General features: G+C 37.1%; 1 protein-coding gene across 3 annotated transcripts in view; it reads left to right on the forward strand.

The window, feature by feature from the left end:
* pde4ba (phosphodiesterase 4B, cAMP-specific a) overlaps positions 1–27,211 on the forward strand; it is a 159,387-nt gene that overhangs the window by 73,949 nt on the left and 58,227 nt on the right. The gene's annotated exons all lie outside the window — the stretch shown is intronic.

Here is a 27,211-nt window from a genome sequence, read left to right on the forward strand (position 1 = left end):
AAGTGATTTTTTAGTAGACAGTATATAAGACCTAGAAATTGGAAGGAAACTAATGTAAATCCCACATTCAGTCTTGCAGCTGAAGCATTGGAATGCACAGTGTGTAGTATGGCAATTGGCAACCTTTTCCTATCTGGTAACACACACATCATTTGAAGGTCATCATGTCACATTTCTCTAGTGGAATGCTGTGATACCAAAAAGGTAGTCCGTTCTGACTGGTGTACAATGCAAGTTTAGGTAATGGTATTTTCATTTCTGAGAAAGATTGCATTCTTTGATGGAAATACCAGTGCTTGCAAGACTACAAATTATTATTATTATTGGTAAGCTTGAAATGCTGAATGATACTTACAAGGCTCAAAATTGCGACCATTTTGGTCGCATATGCTCCTGAAATTTAATCTGTGTGACCTAAAAATATATTTGGGAGCATTTGTACGAGTGCAAATAATGGTTGTGGTGCGACCTGTTTTCATTTCTCTATAAAACGTTCGCCGGACCATCATTCTATCCAACGTTACATAACCAAACAAACGTCATCCTTACGTTCTTAACTTTAAATTGGTTAATATTAACTGTCAATCACTCCCACTCCCTTTCACTGTGCTCTGTTTTCACGTGACCGGGAGCTGACTACCGCGCGAAATTTAAAAGGCGTTTAATTTGACATTTACTTGACTGACAGGACAGCTGTTTCAGTGGTGGTTGCCTAGCCACATAAAAAACGCAGCACACTAAAGAGGCCAATGCTGATGGTGAGGATGTTTTTTATTTTTATTTATACTTTTTTATTAATATTAATACATAGCTTATTTAGTATTATATAGCAATATATGATTAATATCATAATAAAAACTTTGCTTGTTTCATTAATGGATGAATCAGTGTTTTTGAACAAATCTCTTGAATGAATGATTCAATAACAAATACATTTAAGTCACTTGTAGCCACCTAGTGGTGTAACAATGTAATCGATATAATATGCTCTATACACGAACACTGCTGACGTATTTCCGGTAGAATCTCAGCCAGCGTATTTACTTCCGCAGCGAAGTGTACTAGCGGCAACATTTTCACAAAATTCATTTTCTCAGAAACAGAGAAAACAATTTTAGAAACGAATTCGCTAGTCGGATTTGGCATAATATGAGAGAATACTTACCCTCAAAGTTGTCGATGTAGCTCAAAATATATAATTTAAAGTCCTTCTCTTTCTTACTCTTGGGTGTGACAGCTAACTACTGCCTCACAATATTGTTAACATCATTCACATTAACCGCTGGAAGTTCTTGTAAACAGCGAGTGAAATTTACCATTATCTCCACCTAATGCAAAAACGGCTTCCGACGCAGCACCGGATGTAACTGGGCAGGCTAAGACAAAACGCGGAAGCGATCGTGCATAGAGCCTAATAGGTTATTAATTAAGCTTTAATTAAGTATTAATTCTAGTTCCAATTCAAGTTCTTCTGTGATAATAAGAATATTTGTAACACAGAAATAACAATACTGTGTAGTTGAATATACTCTCTGGGTCCTTAATTTTTGGTGGGTGCTCCTAAATTTTTACTGGTGCTCCTAACTTTTTGAAGTTTGGAGCACCAGTGCTACCAAGTAAAAAAGTTAATTTCGAGCCCTGTACTTAGCACTCACATTGGTTTTCATCAGTTGTAGGAATGTAATAACATGTAATAATGTGAATGCAGCTATAAATGGTTAAATGTATGCTAAAAGGAAAAGGCTAATCAATGTCTATATGTATAGACCTTTAAATTACTGGAAATTAATAATGCAAAGCCTTAAGGTTGTGCATTAATTTTCAATAATTCAACATTCTGGAGTAATTTTTTTTTAAGATCAGTTACCATGTCAGTACATTTTTAGATTTTTTTAATCGCAAAACATGTTTAGAGATGTAGCCTATCCCTATAGTTTTCTCTGTAGAACAATTTTCTTATGCTGCTGATTGAAATTCTTGCTTAGAAACAGCCCAGTCTGCTGTTACTAATTCAAAAGAGTCCTTCAAGCATCTTTTACAAATTTGAAAGCATTTGTCACATTTACACAGCTTGGAAAATGGCTTTGTTTGTTTCCGTTTCTTTTGCTGTAAGCCTCTGAAATATTTTGGAATTGTTATGTGTAACTGTAATACTGTCAAGAACTGAAACTACTCTACAGCATTCATTTGTAGGGAAAACAACTTTAAGCATTCTAGGGAGTATGTTTCATTTCTATGTTTACAAAAACAAAAATAGCACAGGGTGAAGTCTACAAAACAAACCTTAAATAGAGTCGGTCCAAAAAATTGCAGAAATTTTATCATAATTCTAATTAGAGGAACCAAGCAATGGTAGCATTTTGAAACGTAACGTAGTGAAGCGTACTGAATAGCCTACACGACAAGATTGCACAAATTTATTCTATTATGTTCTATTTTTGTTTTCCATTTCATGTCATATATTGATAACATATTGTTTAAAATAATAATATTTACATTATTTACAATATTAACTACTTTTAGAAAGAAGAGAACATTTTGTTTTCATCTCTAATTAGATGACACAGTGGACTAGCTTTTCATGTTGAATATATGCCATATAGCAGGATAAACAAACACACAGCATATTAGAGTATGAGTCATTTAGAGTTGAAGGAGAGAAGCACATTTCAGGAATCTGTTTACATGCTTCCTCAAGCGGCTGATCCGCTGTGTCCAGCATCCGATTTAATGAGTGAATATGAGAATCCCTCAAAGAGGTTAATGTAAGGACAAGAGCAGCGTGAAACTCTCTCTCTCTGATAAGCATTTATTATAGATCTACAATGAGCTCTGCTCAGTTAAATAGAGAGAGATTTCTACCTTATAACAAAATATATATTTAATACAATATAAAAAATGTAAAACCATGGTTTTAGTTATAATATGGTTATTATAACTATACTATAACTAAAATATGATTATTATAGTTTGCGTTAATTGTGTATTTTAAGAGTTGCTTCAGAACTTAAAGGGATAGTTCACCCAAAAATGAAAATTAGCCCATGATTTAATCACCCTCAAGTCATCCTGTATATGACATTCTTATTTCAGATCAATACGATCAAAGTTATATTTAAAAATGTCCTGGCTCTTCCAAGCTTTATAATGGCAGTGAATCGCTTTGCTTCAGAAGGCCTTTATTAACCCCCTAGAGTCGTGTGGAGCACTTTTATGATGGATAGATGCACTTTTATGGACTTCAAAACAGAAACAGCAATTCAATGCCATTATAAAGCTTGGAAGAGCCAGGACAGTTTTTAATATAACTCTGATTGTATTCATTTAAAAGAAGAATGCCATATACACCTAGGACGACTTGAGGGTGAGTAAATCACGGGCTAATTTTCATTTTTGGGTGAACTAACCCTTTAGGTTCTACTGTTATATAAGGAGTCATCCAGGAGTCATCCAGATGTTAATACCATGATGGTACTTCAATATGTTATGCCACTACACTGTAATATTATTATGTCCACAAAATCATGATGGTACCATAGGATTTTTTGGTGCTTTGTTGTGAAATTGTGTACTGTATGTGTGTGTTCTTGAATATATGGTTCATGAGGACACAAATGTATAATAACATCGGTATTACAACGTAAACACGGTTTATGATGATATTTCCCGTGTCCTCATAAACCAAATGGCTTAAAAAACACACTAAACTGTGTTTTTTTTGTTTAATTAAAAACATTTCTGTGATGGGTATGTTTAGGGGTAGGGGCTATATAGGTAACAGTATGGATAACATTGTCCAAAGTCACTTCTCATCTCTATAGCTTATGTTAAATCTCCCTCAGTGCCTCTTTTATGTTAGAATCAACGGTATCTGTGCAAAAAATTAAGAAATAAAATAAACACTTAGGAGGGTTAAAAAAATCGTGAATCTATTAATTTTTAACCTCTCTTAGGTGTACATTTATTCCTGAATAATTTTACTAACAAAAATAATATATACACAGTGAAAATATTTATATGACTAAATGTGAGAATAATGGATCTTTTACCCTGCAGTTAAATCATTTATCCATATTACTTAGGCTATAGCATATTGGAGAGAAATATTCTCAGCATTCATTTCTAAGTAAAACTGCGTCTGTAAAAAAGACCTGACATTGCTTCATAAATTTTGTTTTAATGTGAAGAATATTCCACATTTTTACCGCCACATGGAGTTCTGGAGGAAAAAAAAAAAAAACTTATTGGATAAATACCGAGATGAAATGTGTTTTTGTTGTTTTACTGGCCTGTTCTTTCCAGGCCTGTCCAACACACACACATAAATATAGACCGTCAGTATGGTATTGGATAGGTCATCATGACACTAGGGGAGGTTGATAGATTCATGCCCCACGAATTGAAGAGCCTGTCATCCTAGTACAGCTTGTAGAGTTATATACTCATTATGGTGTGTGCGTGTAGGTGGATCATTAAGAAAAATGAGGTGCTTCACTTATTTTTAGACAACAATATGCAGTTATAGGTGTTCAGCAGAACAACTATGACACACTAATGTCAAGGTGCAATGTGTGTGTGTGTTGCTGTGTTAGCAAAGTGCAGTATCTGTATTGGAGACTTCGTTTGGCTGGATGATTTATTGTGCCTGTTACGTTTCAAATGAATGCAATTGAGAATCAATCGATAGCAGCGGCTGCTGTGTCATGCAGTCTCACTTTAACCTGTTATCCAGCATTCAACTTAAATATGATTCAGCTCCTCTGGGAGTGCAGAAAGTGAGAACAATGAGGAGAGAAGCACAGATATAGAAGATTGGAGAGAGAGAGAGAGCAGATAAAAATAGATTTCTAAATGGCCCTTGTTGGTTTCCGTTTAGTGTTTGTAAATCAAAAAGAAGTTTTCTATTTATTGCATCACATGGAATACAATAGATACAAAGGAACCAATAGCAATTGATGCTTTGTCCTCTTTTGTAGCCCTCACAATGCTGGCTAAATCAAACATTCAGGTGGAACACAGCTGGTTGCATGTTTTGTTGATGAGATGTGTTTGATCATGATTGCTGTTTTGGTGGAATCTAAGTTCCGATTGCCAGCACGTCTGGTCACATCAATAGGTTCATTATTAATTTTGGTGCCAGGATTCAGGTTTTTCTAGTAAATGGCAAACTACAACATTGACTCTTATGGGTAAACAATTCAATTAACTGGTTAGAATTAGTTAAATAATATACTCAACCTGAATAAGTTTATACCTATTAAAATCATATCACGTAGAAATAGCTACTTAAATGGATATTTCACCCCAAAAAAAACATAAATTCTGTAACCATTCATATCATGTAATTTTAAACATTTTCTTTTGTGGGAAACAAAAATATATTTTGAATAATGGTGTCACAATAAAAGGTCCATGTTTTGGACCCCATTGACTTTGATTATATATGGACAAAACATTTCTTCAGAATATCTAATGTGTGTGTGTGTGTGTGTGTGTGTGTGTGTGTGTGTGTGTGTGTGTGTGTGTGTGTGTGTGTGTGTGTGTGTGTGTGTGTGTGTGTGTGTGTGTGTGTGTGTGTGTGTGTGTGTGTGTGTGTGTGCGTGTGTGTTTTGTTTTTCACAAAAAGAAAGAACTTCGATGTGTGCGTGTGTGTGTGTGTGTTTTGTTTTTCACAAAAAGAAAGAACTTCGAACAGGTTTGGAATGACATGAGGGTGATTAAATGATGACATTTTTATTTTTAGATTAACTATTCTTTTAAGGTAACTATTATATTTTACAGTGTAAAACAGATGCCTGTAACATTAAGAAGTGGTCTAATATGAAGTCTAATAAAAAAATATTTTATTACTTGCTTAATCCCTTTGCTTGCTTGCCAGAGAATGTTTCATGATGAAGTCATAAAAATGCCTTTTTAAAACCTTACTTTTATAGTGAAAACAAAACAAAACATGAAAGTTCATTTTGGTTTTCACGTGTTGCAGTATAACATGATTAATGTGTGACACTAATAAATGTGGTCTTTTATAAAGAAGAAAACATCTACAAGTGCTATGTAGGATTTTTATTATAGGGATTGAACACTCATCGATGAAAATGGTGAAAGCCTGTTTGGCTTTGTCCTAAAATTTGTTGCTGGAGTAGTGGTAGTTTTTAGATTCAAATAAGATCTTACGGTTACGGACAGTCTGTCACAATGCCAATTAATTATCTGCATGCGATTTGGTAACATTTCAACAAGATTTTTTATTTATTTATTTTTTATTTCTACTTTTTATAGCATGTCAAAGAAATCAATATCTCTTGCAATAAAACTTTAAAGACTTTATTACAAGGGATATTGATATATCCTTTTTTTTTTTTACTATATTCAAGAAAGCATGAAATGAACTGAAAAATGTAATTTCACTCATGTGTTTGAAAGGTTAGGTCAGGGTAATTTTTGTTGGTCACCAATATTTCTGGTCCATTTTCACACAAAAGTGAGACTGTAAATGTTATTCTGTTAACATTCAAGGAGTAAATTAGCATAAATATGGTCTAAAAGCTGGCATAAACTAAAAGCTACAGTTTGATTAAATAGGCCAAACTTGCTTCACTTGACCTTCTAATGACCTTCAGAGATTTTATCGTTCTTCCTGGTTGAGCAAAAACTGCCTCACCACAAAGTGTCCAAACATTGCAAAATACTTTGACTAATGTTTGAGCACAGACTAAAATTCCCCCACTACGCTCTTATAGACCATTTGATTAACAAAGAAAGCAAATATTTAAAGACCCTTTACTACTCTATTTCTGTTTAAGACCAAAGCCACATAAAAATGCTTGTCAAATCAAAGATTTATTTTGAGAGACAAATCACTTTAAGATGAGCTGTGTTTCTCTCTCAATCTCTCTCTCTCACACACACACACACACACACACACACACATGCGTGATTATTCCCCTCACATACGCAGCATGTTGCCATGGGGACAGGCCCACCAGCTTGCCAAGGGTATAAATTACAGCAGGTTGTGTATCTGGTTGACCGCTGGCATCTCTCGTCTTTACCTTCATTTCTCCTCTCAGCATAGTAACTGCACCCCATAAACCTGTTGTCATCGCAGCACCTCTGTAACAAAGGTTTTCCTGACTCAGGAATGTGAGCCAATTGGTCGATTTCTCATTAGTGTAGGATGTTCAGACTGAGACATTTTGCCATCGATTTCCCTGCTGAATCTTTTGCACATACTGTAACAAGTGCTCTTTTGTTGGTTTGCGTTTATGATATGTGTGCATTTAAAATGTACTGTTTTTCTTTTCCCAGAAAATGGGTAAAGGATATTGATGACTCATACTGCACTATACAGATTTTTGTCTAATCAGATGCTCTCTAGTGAGAATTCCCCTCCTCTTGCAAATGACCAGCAAGAAATGGTTCATGACTGTGACGCAACTAAAGCCTATTATGAATTGAAATTAAATGAAATATACTTCATTGTCCCCAGAAAATGTACTTTGGTCTCATGTGCGGTACACATACATAAAACATTGTCATTCACCTTTAGTTTATAATATACAAGGTGGAGGTGGAGTCCAGGGCTCGGAGGTTCGATGTGGAGCTGAGGAATCCACAGACCAAGGTGAAGCTAACAACTGGTAAGCCCAAGGCAGATCCGAGAAGCTGGGTGGATCCACTGAAGGAGCAAGGGGCCAGAGAGAGCCAGTGGAGGTGGTGCCGAGGGTCTAGGTGGCTTTGGCAGAGGAGGGAGAGGGAGGCTGTGGCGGTCCTTCCACAACTTGGAGCTGAGCAGAACCAATGATGATGAAGGCGACTTGGAGCTGGGCCGATTCACCGGTGATGAAGCCTTAGACTGGGCTGAACAGGAGAGACTAATGTGCCTTGGTACTGGACAGGACCAGCGGAGACTGTACACCTTGAGACATTATACAATCCAGCTCATCAAAAAATGATTAATTGAAGACTGAGCTCATATCCATTCCAACGAACTCCACTAGAATGCCCTGAATGACGGACGCTGGTGCCAGCTCATGTCCGTGGTGGAATTGGGGCTGGCGATGTGTTCCACTCATTTAGGCTGGTATGGAAGAAGACGCAGAGCGAGCGGTTCGAGTAACAAGTCAGGCATGCCATATCTAAAGAATCCTTTGTGTGGTCTTCGAAGGAGCGATCCTCCTGCTCGAGCAGGAGCAGCCACACAGCGGGGATATCTATAATTTCTTTTCTTTTTAATCTACTTGTATAAATCCCTTTTTACTCATGTTTAAGGTTATGTGTTCTGTCACAGGAGCATGTAGTTAAATCCAATAAAGAGAGTTGTGTGAACACTACCATTAACATTAATAACATCCATTGCGCAACATTTCATGTTAAAAATACCCGTTTTTCGAACCCATACATGCTTAAACAATTGCCTGATGGGCTGAATGAGCCCTTCTCTGATCACTGCGATTGCCTCTATAATCCTGTACAGTAAAATAAATAAGAGGGATTTGGGTCGGAATTTGAGACTGGGCGTGACGTCATGCGCGTTCAGTTGCAGTGTTGCAGTTTCGCTTGTCGCCAGAGGGGGCATAGTTCTGCAAAAACTCAGGGACTTGCGCGATGCACCTTTAACGCAGAACAGAGAAAACTGAGGAGTTAAATACACTGAGGATGGCAAAAAGTAATAGACAAACGAGTACTCGGGTATAGACAGTGTCAATGAAAACCATGACCTAAAACCTAAACTGAAACCTACCGAAACTAAACAGAACAAGATAATGAAACTCAAGACATGATTGTGACAGAAATATTATTATGTAATTTATTCCTGTGATGGCAAAGCTGAATATTCAGCAATCATTACTCAAATAACCCTTCAGAAATCATTTTAATATGCTGATTTGGTGCTCAAGAAACATATCTTATAAATGTTGAAAATAGCTGCATAATTATTTTTGTGGCAACCAAGATTTATTTATTTCTTTTATGAATAGAAAGATTTTATCATTTACATTTTTTTTAACCCTATCACGTAGGGACCTCCTATTTTTGACTGGTCAGCATGGGTTTGGGTCTGCAAGGTCCTACAACAAGCATTCATTTTAAATAGAAATATTCTGTAACAACGTAAAACTCTTTACGGTCACTTTTGATCAATTGAATACACCTTTGCTGAATAAAAGTATTTATTTTTAGGCAGAAGTGACTATTTCCTCATTTATTTGAGTATCCAGACAGAATATTTATGTTGCATCAGTGCCTATGACCTTCCAGCTTTGTCCTTGCTAAGATCATAAATATATGGTGTGTGACGACATTGTTCATTACATTAAGTGCTCAGCTTAAAGTATATGAACTAATAATAGAATGTAAACAGCCATTGGTTTTAATACAATTTAATGTTGTCAGAGCATATCTGACCCAAAGCTCACAGGGGAATCAATTATGAGCCAAACTATTTTTAAACTACTGTGCAAGCTGAAATTTTGCTGATTACAGTGTCCGTTTCTGAAGACAATAGCAGTTTAGTTTAGTAGTGTCGTGACTGACTGTGTGTCCATAAATAATTCAACATGCATGTCACACTGTATTTTGACTCAGGCAAATAGGAGCAAAGTCTAAGCCCCAGAGAAACAGGTGGAGCAGGTTGAACTGCAATGTATTTATGCTTCTATTAATATCTAGGGTAGGCCATCCAATGTCCCTCTTGGCCCTAATGTTCATCGCTGCCGGTAAAGATGCTGAACCCCATTCACAGACGGCACCAGCTCGGCCAACTGCTGCCATCTGTGCCACCACATTTGCAATGTTCCTGAACAGAGAGAGAGAGAGAGAGAGAGAGAGAGAGAGAGAGAGAGAGAGAGAGAGAGAGAGAGAGAGAGAGAGAGAGAGAGAGAGAGAGAGAGAGAGAGAGAGAGAGGGAGAGAGAGGCAGGCGGGAATGGGGGCGTTTGGCGGTGATAGGAACAGTCGCATAACAGACCCATTGACGGCACATGTGGTGATGGATGTAGTGATGGAAATTACAGAAGGGAATTGTCTGGATGATGATGATGATGATTGTATACTCCTAAGATTTTTCATGGACATGTTACAGTTGATAATACGCCTTCCTCCTGGGATCTGTCTGTCTGTGTTATTTTAGTATTACTTTTATACTAAAGTTTTTAATTATAGCTTTTATCTGTATATTTTTAGTGTTTATTTTAATTTCTATTAAGCTTTATTCCTTTATTTTAGTCAATGAACTTAAACTTATTTTATTTCAGTTAGTTGCCAAGACAAAAATTCTTTGTTCACATTAAGTTTTTCATGTAATATTTACATTTTTTAGATGAATTTTTAATAGTTTTAGTTTGTCTGCCGGAAGCTAGTTATTTTAGTCAACGAAGTTTTAAATATGGATATTTTTCTTACACGAACACATCGCTTCGCTTCAGAAGGCCTTTATTAACCTAATTAACCTTTTTGTAAAGTGTTACCATGTCATTTTATATTATGTTGTATCTTTTCATTTAATTAATACATCAATATTTTTCTTTTCATTTTCATGCTTCTGAATGGGGTTTAAGTGCCCACATCCTCTAACTCTCTACAACTCGTTGTCTTGTTCTCTGTCTTTCTGTCTCTCTCCACCCGTATCTCTTTGAGCTATTAGTGAGTGAGATCCAACTCTTACATAAGAGGAGGTGAAGTTAATGAGATGGGAGTTATACACTCTTACCTCCGGTATCGCATATCACTCTGCAATAACACTACTGAGGAATTGGCGGTTGTGCGGCTGCTATTACTTAAGCAGAATCTATTTCCCTGCTGCCCTCAAAGTGAGTCAATAAGCTTTTTATTTACAGGCCGCTTATACCACCTTCTAGAAATTACAGTCTCCTTTTGTTGCATGAGTATCTTCTTCTTGGGGCCACTCAGCTTTGTTTCTCTTATCCTTGTTCAGTAAGATAACTTTTCAGTTTTTAATGCGTCTCATAAAAAAATGCTTTAAGAGTAAAGAACAAGCAGTGAAATAGTCTCTTTATGCTCTACAAAAAAAAGAAAAGAAAAAAACATCTGGGAGTTTTGAGGCCTAATGGCTGTAAAGAAGTAGATTATTAGCACAATTCCATCAGTGGCTGCTACTCTGTCACAATCCACAGATCCAGTTTCCTGTTCACTTTTTTCCCATTGCAAAGACATGTCTCAGTAATGTGTTATTTTTAGACGTAGGGTTTTTGTTGAGTTCCATTTAATTGCATTCTCCGTGTGTTCCAATTCCGTGGCCTTTATTTAATGTCTTCCATTTCGTTTACCAAAACTAATCAAATTGAACAACTCTGTGTTCCACTAACAGTATCATGGTCTTTTGTAGCAAAATGGCCATTGGGGAAGAGAGAGAGGAAACATTGTGGCTGCAGAGGTGCAAACAAATCAAATCTTTGCAGGTTCAAGATCACTAAGCCCATTTCTAGCCACTGATCAATATTGTATGGTGGATGTAGGTAGCGGAAATGGCCGAAAGGGTTACCCTGGAAACAAGGTCTGTGGCATTTGCGTCCTTTAACCAGCCAGATTGTTCACCCAGAGGTTAATTGTCTCTTGTTAATACTGGAAATGCCAATATGGGTAGTATTTGATTTCTGTGGCATTTACAATGTGTAACGACTCTTATTCTTAATTTGATGCTACATTCCATCATTATAATAAATGAAAAGCCATTAACATGGCTAATGTATTGAAACCTGATATACAGTTTAGTGATTCAAGGAGTTTATTCAGTCTTTTTGTGCAGCCACTATAGAAAGTTTCCATATCATTATTTTGTGGTTATATCCCATCACATTAAATTCAGAATTCATACTCATATTTTGGCTAAAATATCAGTTGTTCTGTCTTGTGATTTTAGATTTGGATAAAAAGTGGTGCATATACTGTATTGTATGTGAGCATGTAGTAATTCAATTATATTTTAATAATATATTATTATTATTATCTAATATAGATTATAAATAATAATCTATACTTAGACTACAGTTCAAAGTTTTGTATACTTTTGTTCAGCAAGGATGTAGTAAAGACACTTACAACATTATGAATGATTTCTGTTTTCAAATAAAAGCTGTTCTTTTGAATTTTCTATGTATCAAAGAACAACGTTCCAAAAAAATATTCAGCAGCACATTAGTAATAACAAGAAAATGTAATTTCAGCAAATCAGCATATTAGAATGATAATGGCTGCTGAAAATTCAGCTTTGCCATCACAGGAAAAAATGTCAATTAATGTCAAGAATATTTCACAATATAACTGTCTTTACTGTATTTTTTTATCAAATAAATGCAGCTCTGGGGAGCATAAAAGACCAACATTTTTAACATTAGTGTAGGTTACTAAGATGTGCCACTGTCGTCTATTCTCATTAACCTTATCTTCATGTTATTTTCAAATTCATATTCATATTTTTGTTCATATTACTCAGGCTTATTCATCAGCACATTGTCATGTGTTTCAGGTACTGGAATTTACTACTATGAACTAGGTGGGATTGACAGCCACATATTTGAATGTTTTCCCTTCCCTCCACCCTATGTTCTGTTCTTTACCTTTGATCCTGTCTGTATCCATTTGGCAGGCATTTTCTAAGATTTATGAAGCCATTTTTAATATTCATTCCCTGACTTATCCACTCAGTAATCTTTCAAGTTTTAATGCATGTTCTTAAAAAAAAACTTCTCCTGAAATGAATAAGGCAGAACTTCTCAAAGGGTACCATTTATAGTCACGTTAACACTGCCTACACACAGACATCAAATGTTCTTCCACTTCCATTTGCCCAAACAACTACATTTGGCACAGGAGCTTACTATTTAATAAGAAACTTTGGTTTGCATTAGTTTGTCATCTTCATGTATTTGGTGATGGGCTCTTGTTGTTTTCTTAAAGGGATAGTTCAGCTAAAAACTAGTTGTGCCATTTACTCACACGCTTGGAGCTTGACACCCCATTGTCACCGTTCAATTATATTGTACGGAAAAGAGCAGCATCAACATTCTTATAAACTTCTCCTTTTGTATTCTGGAAGAAAGTAAGGATTATGGGTTTGGTAAATAAATGAGAGAATTTGAATTTTTGTGAGCACTGTTCCCTTAAAAGTGGATGACGTGAACACTTTTAGAATACAGTAAAGTGTCCTTTCTTTTGAATCATTTGAACATGGCCATTTAGTGAAATGCATTTTGAAGCACCTGAAGAAGAAGGAAGTACGAAGAGGAAGAAGAGGAACCTCAACTTTGTTAATGCTCATTTCAGTTCTCTTCTCATTCAAAGGTCTTCAGGTGCGGTATTAATCATTAGTTCTTGCACAGACAGATCATTGAAGTTGGCTTTACTTTGGCATTGTGTAATAGGTTATAGTTTCTATGGTGCTGTGATTTGATCCATGGGTTTCAATTTCGAGCCAGACTCCAGGAGATGTCATGTGACATCTGTATGTGGAGGGGGTGTAACACTGGTCCACCTGGGGGTATCAGACGGTGCTGTGAGACAATGACATGAGGAAAAAGGAGCCTTTACACACACGCTCTTAACACAAAAGAACCAACGTCACTAATGATGTCATTCCATCACTGAAAGCTTTCTGGGTAGATTAGGATGGGATATTTTGTCACAGCACTTCCAGCCAGCATACTTTATAGTAACTGGTACTGTTCCATTTCAGCAAACAACGGTTTCCTATTTCAACAGATAATTTGAGATGAAATCGCGTGCATGATTGAGAATTAAAATTCACAGTCAAAAATAATGCATTGCATTGGCCACGACCACACCCAAGAGGAGGTTGAATTGGAAAAACAATAAGAGGAATATTATGAATTGCAGTTTAAAATACACTGCCGTTCAAAAGTATGGGGTCAGTTATATTTTGTTTTAAAATCAGTACTTTTATTAAAAGTTTTATTCAAAAGTGACAGTAAAGACTTTTTTAACAAAAATTCTGTTCTGTCCAGGTCAATTCAATTCATGTTTATTTGTATAGCATTTGCACAATATAGTTTCAAATCAGCTTTACAGAAAATGCTTGTTTCAATGTTACAGTGCTATTTCAATGAAATGCTGTTCTTTTAAACCTTCTATTCATCTAAGAAATCTGAAAAAACGCATCATGGTTTTCACAGAAATATTAAGCAGCACAAATGTTATCAACATTGATAATAATAAGAAATGTTTCTTGAGCACCAAATCATCACACATTAGAATGATTTCTGAACGATCATGTTACACTGACGACTGGAGTATGATGCTGAAAATCTGAAAAAATCTGAAAAGCTAAATTAATATATATTAAAAAATATTAAAACAGATATTTTAATAATATTTCACATTACTGTTTGACTGTATTTTTGATCAAATAAATGTAGCCTTGGTTAAGACGTCTTTTGAAAAAAGTAAAAATCTTACTGACCCCAAAATTTTTTTTAAGTATTTGTCTTGCAAATTTGAATCCTGTTTGCTACCGGCAAATTCAGAAATCCAAAAAAAAATTTAAAAGGCATTTTTAAGTAAATTCTGAATGGTGGACAACCCTACTACAATGTCTGGCTTTAAAAACTGAAGCATTCTGTCACGTTTTCATTGTATTTTGGTCTTTTTAAAGACTTTTAGTGTGTTTCTCTGTTTTCCTGCTTCCATTTGTCCTGTGTTCCCGCTCTTCATTTGTTGTCATAGTTAATAAGTATGTTACTAATTAGAGCACACCTGTTTTGTATGTGGTTCGTTTGTCTGTGTATTTAAGACCTTCAGTTCCCTTTCAGTAAGTCACATTCAATGTTACGTCAGAATGACTGACGTAATGGGATCTCGCCTGAGAGCCCAATCACCTTCGAGTGCAAACTAAACGAGCCAATGCACATTGGCGTGCGAGATTTGCATCTTGCGCTCTGCCCCGTGGTGTGGGAATAAATATGGAAGCTGATGCATCACACATTCAAGTTTTTGCTTCGGAGTCGAGTGGTTCGTTTGTTCCTGCTCTATCCAGTCACCTGAGTGAAGATTACGAGTGTCTGCAGTGCTTTTCGGGAAGAGGTCTTCCGGTGTTGGTGTGACGACGCTGCAGCGGTAGTTGCGACTTAAATGACATTCTGCGGTTCTCAAATAGCCTAAAAGAGCTTCTCTGCACACTGCAGATTTCCCCTCTTCACTTCATCTCTGTAAAAGAGCTATTTCCCTAAAAGAGAAAACTTTTTAAAGATGTCATTCCACCTTTGTGTTTAGGATGGATGCGGTCGCAACCTGGCCTGAGTCCCCGATCACTGCCTCACTTGTCTGGGCTTAAAGCATGGGCTGTTTTTGTGGATGAGTCATGTACCCACTGTGGGACGATGACCATCTCTGGTTGAGACTCGACTACCTGAAACAAGAGCAGTTGTGCGAACAAAGGGACATGGTGCTCAGTCACTTCGGGTCAACTGGGAAAAGAGCAAACTCTTCCCCGTGCAGAGGAACGTGCTCGGTCAGTGTTGAACTGCTTGAATTCACTCAAGAGCAGGACAGCGGTCTCACTGAAACTTTTTCAGAGGCTCCTGGGGCATATGGCATCCGCAAGCCGCTCAGATTGCTTCATATGAGGCCGCTTTAGCACTAACTTCACGGACAAGTCCCCAGATAGGCGTGGCAACGCGGCACGCACCAGGTGACAATTCTAGGAGTTGCCCTAGAAGTGTCCAGACATGCTGTTGTCTCCACTGATGCCTCCACAATCGGCTGGGGTGCCACAGGCATGCAGTTTCAGTTATTTTGATGGGACCCCAACTGTATTGGCACATCAACTTCCACGAGTTGCTAGCAGTACGGCTTGTGCTGGCCCGCTTCAAATCGCCACTACTAGGCAAGCACATACTTGTCCATGTGGACAGCACTGTGGCCGCTGCGTACATCAATCATCAAGGTGCTATGCTCCCATCGCATGTCGCAACTCGTCCGCCCTCTCCTCCTATGGAGTCAGAAGTATCTTCGTGACATTTAAATTCCGGGCGAGCTCAATCGTCCAGCCAACGAGCTCTCACGACAGCCTCTGCTTCCACAGGCGGCAGTCCAAGCTGATTTGGAGGAGCTTTGGGACCGCACAGATAGACCTGTTTTCCGCCCTGGACACGTCTCATTGCCAGTTGTTTTACTTCCTGACTGAGGGGACCCTCTGCATGGATGCGTTGGCACACAGCTGGCCCTGGGGCCTATGCAAGTATGCGTTTCCCCCAGTGAGCCTACTCGCACAGACACAAGTTTTTTTCTGTGCACAGTCAGGGAGGACGAGGAGCAGGTCGTGACAGCCCCTCCCTGGCGCATTCTTCTCTGGAAGAACCGGCTCTCTAAACCAGCCAATGCACATTGGCATGCGAGATTTGCATCTTGCACTCCATCCCGCAGCGCGGGTATAAATACGGAAGAGGATGCATCGCACATTCTCAGGCGAGATCCCATTATGTCAGTCATTCCGACGTAACATCTTCATTCACTCCTTCAGGGAATGGGGGTTACATACGTAACCTAGATTTTCTCTTCACTCTTTGTCAGGTGTTGACTGTGTTTAAGAACACACTTACGTTTGATCGTGTAATACTGCTAAAGTAAATATCTTTATTTGAACTTAATCATCCTTGTCTTCATCCTTGGTGAGAAAACCTGACACATTCATTATTAAACACTATTATGTTTAACATCAGCCTTTTAGAGACCTCTAAAAGGAATTATTTTGCACTCTTAATAATTGTAGTGGGTTCATTTTGAGAATGAGAAGAGTTTGGAGCAGTGGCAGTTCTCATGTGCTCTGAAGTGATTGTTCCTCTGAAGATGCATCACGCTGAGATGAGTGTTCATAAGTGCATGCTTCACTCTTCTTGGAACGACCCACATTTTCCACTTATATGCAGCTCTGAGTGCTCAAGAGCATATGATTCATGAGAAAATGAATCTACTGCCGTGCGTAATGTATTTCGTATTGATTAGGAGGATGCCAAGAGTGATCTAGCATAGCAGGGGATATAAAGGGGCTTAACGCTTTTTGCAAATGCATCACAAAGTGGGATTCCCATCCGTTTGATGCTGATCATGTGATTTTCCCCCCCAGAAGCCTTTTTTGTGCTGATTTATAGGGTCTACTAAATATTATTGCGAAGAATGTAATTACATTTAATGATGTTTTATTCCCCATTTAATTCATTTAATTTAATGAAGGATTAATAAAATAATCTATTATATGCTGTGATTATGTATGTGCTGGGCAGCTTCAGATTGTGACACATGACACATGGTTCATGACACAGTTTTCTCAAGTATTGCGGGAAGTACAGGGAAATATTTTGTAGGGGGGCCAGTCCAGATGAGAGCAAGAAAGAAAGAGCAAAATATCAGTCATCTGATGCCTTAGAGTCATGGCAACAGAAGGATCTTTTGTTTAGCAGTGCCTTGCACTGGGCCCAATTCAGCACATACTTGCAAATTAACAAGCTCATATGCACGTCTGTTTCTGTTTGTTCAGTTTGAAGTCAAATCTACATCTATAGGTCTATTGACAATTTTTTAACACATTATATTGAAAATGTACCAGGTGGACAGCACACATCAGATGCAGGTCGTATTGTGCATTCAGCCAGTAAGAATCATCTCAAAATACCATTGTAAGACAGACATTATTGTAAAAGTGGATGCTTTTTCTTAGAGTGACAATGATCACTAATATTCCACATGTCCTGTCATTTGTAGTACAACATGAATTGCTTTATAAGTGTGAGTCATATGCATATTAAATAAACTCACAGTATGCTCCAAAAAGCACTTTTTAAGATCGATAAGATATCATTTAAGATAGAATAAGATAGATTTATATATGTTTTTGATAACACTTTACAATAAGGTTTCACTAATGTATTAACTAACCATAGGCAATACAATTGTTACTGTAATGTTATTTAGTTCATTAACTGATGTTAACAAATACTTTTGATTTTAATAATGTATTCGTAAATGTTGAAATTAACATTAAAAAAGATGAATAAATGCTGTAGAAGTGCAGTTCATTATTAGTTCATGTTAACTAAATGTAGTTGACTATAATGAAACCTTTTTGTAAAGTGTTAATGTTTTTTTTATTAAAAACTATTTACTAAGTCACTTATATTCACAAAGGCTGCTTTTATTTGACCAAAAATGTGAATTTTTTATTTACAATTTAAAACAGTCCTGCTTAATATTTTTGCAGGAACCGGGATATTGTTTTCATGATTCTTTAAATAGAACATTTTTAAAGAGCATCATTTATTTGAGACTGAAATTTGTAACATTATAAATGTCTTTACTGTCATTTTTAATGCATCATTGCTGAATAATAGTATTACTTAAACAAAAAAGTAAAATTGACGTAATTAAATAAACATTGAATAAATTCATGAGAAATCATTTCGTATCACATTAAGGCATGTGAGAAAATCAGGAGCATTGGATACAGTATGTATTCTTCATTCTCAAAGTTTGGCCACAAAGACAGCAGCTATGGTGTATATAAATATATACAGTAATGCCTTTCAGCTGCATTAATTTGCAACTCATATAGATATTAATAATACTACGTTAGTATAGTAAATCAAGCTTGCATGTGTTGTTATACTTAGTAAATCAGGTTCTTAGTCATCTAGCCAATTGTGTAATAAATTTCATGACGATGAACTGTTTCATCTTCTGGGAAAAACATTGCCTATATTTGGTTGTATCACACTAGTTTTAGGTCCAGAGGTTATTTCTGAATCACCATCAAATGTTTCCTGTGGGTTTGACACAGCCTCATGTGTCAGTGTGCACATGCACCTGTTTTATATTATAGGCTAGTTCATTGAGTGGCTGTGCGATCTTGGCCTTGTTTCACAGTAATCCGTTAACCCAGCCAATTAGTGTGGCAATAGCTCACCATCCACATTTGTCACTGTCAAGCTGGCCGACTGCTTCTCACACGCACACGCACATGCACACGCACACTATACCTGTGTCAGATTCTTGCAACAGTGCTAACATCTGTACCGGTAAACAACAGGATCCAATTATCACCTCTAACCACAGAGGAGTATGCTAAATACATAATGAAATTATACCATGTTTGGCATATTGCAAACAATTGTCATGGTAATGACAATTATGTATTAATACTTAAAACATGCATATATATAGTTTCTTAGCACTTTGTATAGCTATTCGCCCTACTGGAAGTCACCGAGGGTGAGATGTTGTTAATGTGTGTCATTCCACATGTTACAGATATTAACACCCACCCACCCATGCAAGACACACTAAGTGTAGATTTGCTTTGGGAGGGGCACAAACCTGGTTGCCATGGAAACAAAAGCAGGACATTAAAGGGATTAAGCGACGCGGTTGCCTTGACCACCATGCATACATGCACTTGCGTGATCATGACTAGCATGAGCATGAATACCACGTCATTGGAGTGTGGTGACGCTGTTTGCACATCATCAAGAATGCAGTGTATCAGCTGCATCCAGAGGAGCCAAGTTTTACTGGTGATTTATAGAGGATCATGTGTGAATCATCTGTTATTTGCTGAACACCACAGATGACACTTGATTGGCAGAGCTTTGGCTTGATGGATGGTTTTGGCTGATTGAGTATGAGTTTGACATGAATGTGAGAACTTAAATATGTCTAAATATCTATTCTGGTTAATGTTAAGGTTGCTGGCTGCAGTATTAGGTTACTTTGGCTCAGTTAAACACGGATGATCGTAGCAATAGGATGATCAGGTTTAGGACAATACGAGATTGGGCATGGCATGCTCCCCTGCATTTGATACATGACAGAATTTTGGAAAACTCAGTCATGTCAATAAAATTACTGATAAAAATATTTGATGTTAAAAACTTTTTTTCTTTTCTTTCATTTTATCAGCATTAACAAGGATGAGACAAAAAAATACTTTATTGAGACTCGAAAAAGAATTTGATTAGTCAAGTGATTAATACTAATAATAATTTAAGTATTAATCACAAAACTTAAAGGGGTCATATAATGCCATTTTTGTACAAGCTAATATGATTCTTTAGGGTCTAAATTAAAAGTTTGTAATATACTTTAATTAAAAATTCTCATTAGTATTGTAAGAAAACACTCATTTTACCTGGTCAAAAACAGCTCTGTTTTCAGCACGCCGTTTCAGTACATGTGTCTTTAAATGATAATGAGCTTTGCTCACCCCGCCCTCTGGTCTGTGCGCACACCGTTTCTAACACAATAACCATGTGTTGTTCATTATAAACGTGGGATTATGAATTATATTGAGAACGTCATACATAAAAAAACATGCCGTATAATGTACCCTGAGTGTAAACCTTAGATGCATTCACCATGAAGCCTGCAGCAAGGTTTGCAAATTTCGCAAATATTAATATAAATACTAATATAAAGGTTAATAAAACATTACACTCACATCTTCTGGAGGTTCAGCAGGAACTCGTTGGTACCGATCCGTTTTTTCTCGTTTGTAAAGCTGTCTGGTGTGAAATGATTCGCGCAAACATGAAAGACCAGACGATCGTGGGGAATCCCCGTGAGGGAATCCCCGCGTCAATCCTTTGGGCATATCGCTTCAAAAACAAAACTCAGCCTCTGCGTCTTCAACGGTTCGGATTTAGGAACATCCAAATGACTGCTGTGTTCCTTATTACATCTCAGAACAGAACACCACAATCGCTTAGAGGCCATTCTGCTCCAGCATATCAACAATGGCGGACTACTATGACGACAGCTGTCACAGCTCGCTCAGGGCGGGTCTTGTGTTGAAACACGGCTGTCAATCACAATAGCGGGAGGGGCGTACGATCTTATGACGTCACAATATCGAACGGCTTGATTTCAGAGATGGTCAAACATATAAGGAGATTAAAACAAAACCACTGGATGGATTTTTATCATGATAGGATGGTTGTGTACAGGAACTGCCAACACACATTTCAGTGCAATCAACTTGTAAAAGTGCATGTACCATTATATGACCCCTTTAAAATAAAAATATTTTTATACACTACCATTTAATGTTTTTTGTGTGTTTTTTTCTTTTTTTTTTACCAAGGCTGCATTTATTTTATAAAAAAACAACTGTAATATTTTGTAAAACTAAAATTAAAATTTTAGTAGAATTTAATATAACTGTATTTGTTTTAATATATATACAGTATATATTTTAAATTAGCCATTACTCCAGTGTCACAGAAATTATTCTAATATGCTGATGAAGAAACATTCATCAAAAAGTTTGTGTATGTGTGTGTGTGTGTGTATCTATATATATATATATATATATATATATATATATATGTGTGTGTGTGTGTGTGTGTGTGTGTTAATTAAATAATTAAATAATAACATAAGCGTAATATTGCAACTTATTATATTTGCACAGAAAATGAAATAAGTGAAACCCCATGTTTTTATAATATTTTTTTTTCTTTCAGTCTGACATAATAGTCTGTTAACTCTGTTTAACATGATGGATTCATGCTGACATGTATGTTCCTACATTATGCTCAGATAGAGTGTCAGAGTGACCTTGGAGTGACTTTAAACAAAATACACTTCTTAAATGAAGAAAAAAACAACAACAACAACAAAGTGCAATTTGCACTTTTGTTAAAATGGGCTGACTGGACATTTTGTTGTTTCAGGAATACTACCATTTTATATGCCGATTGTTCAATTCCTCCTCCAAAATTGGTTCTCTGACCAAATCAAATGTCATTTGGTAGCGGCTAGGCAGCACGATTTGGGGAAAATGTCATATTGCGATAATTGAGGTCAATATTGCGATTGCAATATCGCATATTGCAATCGTAATATTGACCTCAATTATCGCAATATAAACAAATGGTTTCATGAGTCAACTTGCTTGGTTCTCAAGGAAAATAAATGCACACACAGATTAGTGATAATCTGCCTAAAGAAAAAAGTTCTTTAGTCAAGAGCAGTGAGTGTTTTCTCTGTTCCCTTTGTTCTTTGATTAACTTTAGAGACATATATAATAAGTGGCTGCTGTGTACTGTCCCTTTAAGACCAGCCGCTGCTGTCAGAGACGCGGATCTCACACGCGCCTCATTCTCTCACGAGTCACAACTCTTCACGTTCATCATAAGACTACTCTTATGTTATGAAGATACTCGACAAAAAGACATTTTGGCATAATTGTGTGTGTTATTGTTCGTTCAAGCTCGAAAGAGAACTGTATTCTGGCATGCTGTTTTGTGCGCACGCACGATATTAGCACGAGTCTTTCTGTGTGTCACAGTCAGGACTTTCACAGGCAGCGCGTTCATTTTAGCATACATGTGTGTTGTTCGTTCTACCGCGAAAGAGAACTTGATACTGGCGCGCGTCTATCTGTGGGTCGTGTGTGTGTGTGTGTGTCAGGAGGACATTCACAGGCAGCGTGTTCTTTTTTGTCTTATCGCGCATGAATGGTTATAAGCATTTGCATGAATAAGAGCGGGATCATGTAACACTAGCCAAAGGATGCCAAAAATTAACAGATGCTGCGTTAATTGCGTTAACAGCGCTAATTTTTTTATTTAATATAAAATCGCAGCATTTTGCGTCATATAATCGCGTAGGCTTCACATCGCGATTGCGATACGATTAATCGTGCAGCACTAGTAGCAGCACATCATCCTTTAACAAACTGCTTGTCAGATGGGCAAATTTCTACGAGTATGGTTTTAGTTTTTTACTAAAAATGTCTAATGATGCTTCAGAGACAAATTCACATGCTTGAAACACAGTCACCGTGACAACTTCAGAGCCAAATTCAGAGTAAATGCAGTGAGTTTACAATTACACAAATCAGATTGGAATCAGGGGAACCATTATGCCTTATGCTGAAATGTCCTTGTCCTTGCATAAAGCCAGGTTGAAGAGTAAGTGCAGCAAAGTATAAAAGGACTTGTCCAAGCAGCATATGGCATAGACGTTGCTAACAGGATAGGCCATTGGCAGGTCCGAGTGTACGCAGTTTCCATACCTAGAGTACATTTCCAGCATGGGGTTTCTGTGTCTGAAACCGGTATTATCTCAGGCGGTTTCTCAGGATCTAGGCCGTAGTAAAAAACACCTGCAGAAGCCTGACCCAGTGAACTTGTCTCCCAAAGATACACCACCCTCTGCTCCAACAACAAGCAATTAATTAAACCAAAAACAATGTCCAATTTCTGTCCCATTTATATCCAACCCATGGATTTTTTGCTATCAAAATTCCATGATTTCCTGTAAGATAGACTAAAATAACTCAAGAAATAGAACACTTTATTAAAACTAGGCCTGTCAACTGATTACACATTTACATTTGTTAAAGTGAAAAAGTCACTATATAGTTATTCATGCCAGTATAGAGACTGTATATTTTCAGTACTTCCATCATTCAAAAATGAAAGAATGATTACTTCAGTCTCATATGATTAATCATATTAATCATTAGGCACTCCAATGTGAACCAGTTGTACATTCATTCTAAAAAAAATAATGCATTATCAATATACAACACACTTCAAAATGGAGATCATGATATATAAATAAAATAAAATAAAATAAATAAATGATGCTATCAGTCAAATTCATCTACAACTTTGTTCACTACTGTTTTTATCTTTTTTTAGCCATTGAATCACACTCCAAATACGAGTGTAGGGATGTGGACAGGGTTCGTAAACATAACTGTACAAAAATAATTTACTGTTGACTGGGACTTCCTGCAGACTTCCGTTTTATGAATGATGGCAACCAGTGTTAAGGTGCAATACTGCCACCTATGTTGGAGTGTTATGGGGTGTAATGGCTGGATTATTTGCGATATTATCTTATGTGTATTTTTAACATATTATTGATACTTTCTTTTTTAAATATCAGTTAATGTCAATACCACACCCCTAATGTAAACATTTGTTGATGCACTTCATATATCTAAATGTAATTTGAAGTACATTAACACTTGCTATGGATCATTTATGTGAATGTGTTGTGTGTAGATATAACCTAATCTTGTTGTGTGACGAGTTTCGGTTAGCTGTGTTCTGGTCTCAAATCTCCCAGTAACCATGTAAATATCTAGCTAATGCTGCTGGGGTGTGTGTGCTTTAAAATGATTTATGGAAGCTTTGTCTAGCTGTTCGTTTGTATGATCAGGGCAGGGACAGATATCTAGCTGGTAAATATGATTGACAGTTGCAGCTTTACTCTGTTTTTCAGCTACTGATCTTTTTCTCTCCTTCAAAATGACAGTTAGCCTCTCTTTTCTTCTACTTTTGGTCACACAGATAATTCCTGATAATTATACCAACAATTGCGCGCACATCCAGACATGTAGATTCTGCTTTATATTCTTTTCATATTTTATGTATTTGTTTTAATTTTATGTCTAACATCTTTGGAATGCGGTTTCCTTTTCACAGCAGTTCTTCAGATTGACAACTTGTGAAATTGTGGCATCAGTTACTATAATAATTCACAGATCAATTCATAGGCTAATTGGAAGGCAATTATATATTTGTAATGGGCAATTGTTTTCTACCTGGGTAAACTTCTGAATAACAAGAAGTAAATGTTTAAACAGTTTTTAAGAGCATGATTTCAACTGAATACTGTTGCATTTTGTGAAAAAAACAAAACAATTCATTGTTCATATCAGTGCTTTTGAACAAATCTTATGTGTATATGTTTCTATGCTTTCATGCATCTTGAATTAACTAGGCCAGGGCATCTTGTTCATGAATGAACTGGGACATCTCGATTTTGAACAAACTGAATGAACTAGGGCATGTCGTTTATGAGCGTGTCTCTTCTGACGACTGAATGAGAGGAGGCACGTCGTTCTATATGTTCGTTTGTCTCGTTCACATCAATGAGAGAAAGAAAGAGGAAACATAAAAATGTGAAAAAATTACTCATGACTGTACACAAAATAATCTTATTGAAACCTGTTATTGGATTTTTTCCCGCAATTTTTTATAGCTTTATAAAAATAGTCAGCAATTGACAAATTATTGAAAGAAATTATAGATCTGCTTATGATAAAAATAAGTAAATGCATAAACACAAACAAATTGCTTTTTAGCAGATTTGCAGACATGCAAACTTTAATAACGGATAAAAAAGTTATAAATAACTATTTACTAAACACACCCATCTCTTCATTTCTACGCCTCTAAAGCACACCCTCTAATTCCTAACCGCCCTGCTCCAAGTCGGTCTCAAACCCCGATCGCTGGCACGCAAGGAGGATGCATTAACAAGGACACTAAACAGTAAACACTGCATTCTCTAGCAGTCATCAGCCTGCACAACTCCTCACAACTCTTGTTACACACGCAATGCAAGAGTGGATGTCTATTTAACATAGCAGAAGCGCAACAAAATAATGCTTTATGAAAAATTAAGTGAGATGATGAACGGACGACAAGGAAGCACAAAAAAATTAACATACGTACACAGTGTAAATACAAACAAGAGTTCGTTGTTAGGCACCAACAGCACAGCAGCTCAAGACAAGCAATGACACTCAAAACCAATGTTACTCATGTATGGAGCGGAATCAATGCAATCTCCGCGTCTGTTTTCAGGACTTCCCGGTTAGCTCTCTCCAGCGCTGGAAAGCTTTTCTAATATTAACCTGGGTCCTAAAGCTCTTTCCTGGTCATAACCCTTCATTTCCTTTGATTTGCTTTTTTCTTTTGTAATGTCTCTCAGCCATCTCTCTTTCTACAGTCTTTCTTCAAATCTCCCTCTTGATAGTTCTCTCTCCTCCACACTTAATACGCCCCCTATTGCTGATTGGCTACACGTTTGTAAATGATGGTTTTCCCCATATATATATTAGAGCTGTCAATGTTAACACATGCGATTAATTTTTGTCCAGTTTAACACGTTAAAATATTTAACGCAATTAACGCAGCATCCGTATTTTCTGCCATCCTTTTGCTAGCATTACATTATATGATCACGCTCTTATTCATACAAAGGCCTTTAAACCATTCAAGCGCGACAAGACAAAAAGAATGCGCTGCCTGTGAATGTCCTGTGAATATCCTGAAGCACACAGACACGACGCACAGAAAGATGCGCAACAGTATCATGATCACAAACGGCGCACCAGAATAGAGTTCTCTTTTGCGCTTGAACGAACAACAACACGCACATTTGTGCCAAAATGTCAGTTTCGTCGAGTATCCTCATAAGAGCAGTCTTAAAGGAGAACTTGGTAGCTTTTTTAACTTAATAAAACTGTCTAGAAATCATTTGGATGGTTAAACAACCTGTTCTGGTGATATTGGTGACTTTCCCCGCTCCCCCCAGCGTTCCCAGGCGGAAAACCAACCTTGCAACTTGTTCACTACCGTCCCGGCAAGATAGAAATTGGAAGTCTCGTGAGAAGCGAAAGCGAGAACGAGAACGAGCGCGAAACACAAATTGCTTTACGGCAATTCGACATAAACACACACGCATTTATGATGTATTACCAGATTACCCACCTCAGTAGACATAGCTCCACGCGATACAGTTGGCTTGCTCCGATCAAAACAAACGCACATGAGCAGCGGTAGAGAGGGGGAGGAGGCTGCCGCAAGTGAGTTTTTTACGACTGTGTTGTGAAATATACGCCCCACCACAGCTGTAGGGGGAGCTCGCGGGGAAAACATGCGACAACAAAAGGGAAAATCAGCGAAGAAGTGACTAGAGTTCGCTAGAGTTGCCGAGTTCTCCTTTAAATTAGTTCAATAAAGTCTAAAATGAACTTAAAGAGTTGTGAGAGAATGAGTCGCGTGTGAGATATGCGTATCTGTCAGCAGCGGCAGATCTTAAAGTGACAGCAGCCACTAATTCTGTCTGTCAGTAAAGTTAGGCTAATCAAAGAACAAAGGTACCAGAGAAAATTAGTCACTACTCTTGACTAAAGAACTTTTGTAGCTTTAACAAGGATTAAGCTAATCTATATTTAATTTATAATTTATGCAGTGCAGACTGTTAGATAACTTTATTCAATTTCTGTATTTAGCTGTTAGACAGGAAGGGTACAGGTAAATATGGCATTTATTATGGGTTTATGTGAGGATTGTTTGAAGTTCACTTATGTGTTTAATGGCTATAATTAATGTTTAAAATGGGGGGGGGGGGCATTTTCATCGAGACATCGGTAGCCATAT

Source organism: Scardinius erythrophthalmus (genome assembly GCF_964197995.2).
Source record: "Scardinius erythrophthalmus genome assembly, chromosome: 12".
NCBI lineage: Eukaryota > Metazoa > Chordata > Actinopteri > Cypriniformes > Leuciscidae > Scardinius > Scardinius erythrophthalmus.